Source organism: Pinus tabuliformis, chromosome 5_2 (assembly GCF_031772625.1).
Source record: "Pinus tabuliformis cultivar Carrire ecotype Pingquan chromosome 5_2, CPIR1, whole genome shotgun sequence".
Lineage (NCBI taxonomy): Eukaryota > Viridiplantae > Streptophyta > Pinopsida > Pinales > Pinaceae > Pinus > Pinus tabuliformis.
Window position 1 is genome coordinate 95,216,465 of NC_142306.1, and position 1,309 is coordinate 95,217,773.

Here is a 1,309-nt window from a genome sequence, read left to right on the forward strand (position 1 = left end):
TGCAATACAACAACCTCTTGTCTCAACGACTCAATCACAATCTCAGGGTAGTGCCTCCTTATCTGGAGCGACTCAGGCTCAAACAAGTACTATGACTCCTCATCCTGGTCAATCATCCAGTGTTGGTCAACAGCAAATGGTCCAACAACCAGGGCTGGTTCAATCTCAACAACTGCCATTCCAGCAATCATATCAAGGACCTGAGCAACAAGTCTTTATAAGTAATGGGCAACCATACTATAATGGTTATGCCCATCAACCTTGTCAAAGTTGCCAACATTATGCTGGTTTGCAAAGACCCATTGCTCAGGCGATCCCATCTTATCCTGGGTATGCTTCGCCTAACCTGAATCAACAGTTGCCCTTTGTAGCAACTCTAGAATTACCAGATCTAAACCGGCTGACGAATGATCCAATTTCTTATGCCCCTTGGTGGCCAGCGATTCCACATAAACTTCCGTCAGATATTCCTAAATTTAATGGAAATCCGGGTGAAGACCCGTCAAATCATGTGATGACATTCCATCTATGGTGTTCATCGAACACCCTGAATGATCATTCGATAAGACTTTGCCTCTTTCAGAGGACGTTAACGGGTCCAGCGGCAAAATGGTATATTGAATTGCCTAGAGCTTCGTTCGACAACTTCAGTACCTTAGCCACAACCTTTTTAACCCATTTTCAATTACCAATAAGGTATGAAACGGGAACAGAACTCCTTACCAACTTCAAACAGACGACTGCCACCCACATATCTGATCATATACATGAGTGGCGACGTTGTCGTAGGATGGTAAAAACGTACGTTCCCGATCAGCTATTAGCTGAATGGTTTATCAAGTCATTACTTCCTACCATCACGGAAGATGTGGCAAAGGGGGGATTCGTAACGGAAGAGTAGGTTATCGCTCGTGCGCAATATCTGGACTTGGTCTATACTCAGTCCGGCACGCTCTACGAAAAAATACCTGACGCCCCTAGACCAGAATTCTCAATTCCTCCTCCTCCTAAATCAAACAATGACTCTCACGCCGGCGATGGCGTGATTAGAAAACACAAAATTTCTAGTCAAAATGCAAATGAAGAACTTCTTGCCTCAAAAGTAAATGCCATGTCGACCGACAAAGGCAAACAACTGAAGCAACCAGGGGGCAAGAAGAAAAAGAAAGGGAGAAAAAGGAAACCCCCGGCAGGGTGTCATATATGCGATGAGGATCATTGGACGAAAGATTGTCCACATATAGCTGAAGTTAAGAAACTCTTTAAGAGTTCAAAAACCCCAGCAGTATTGACTGATCCATTTCCCAAC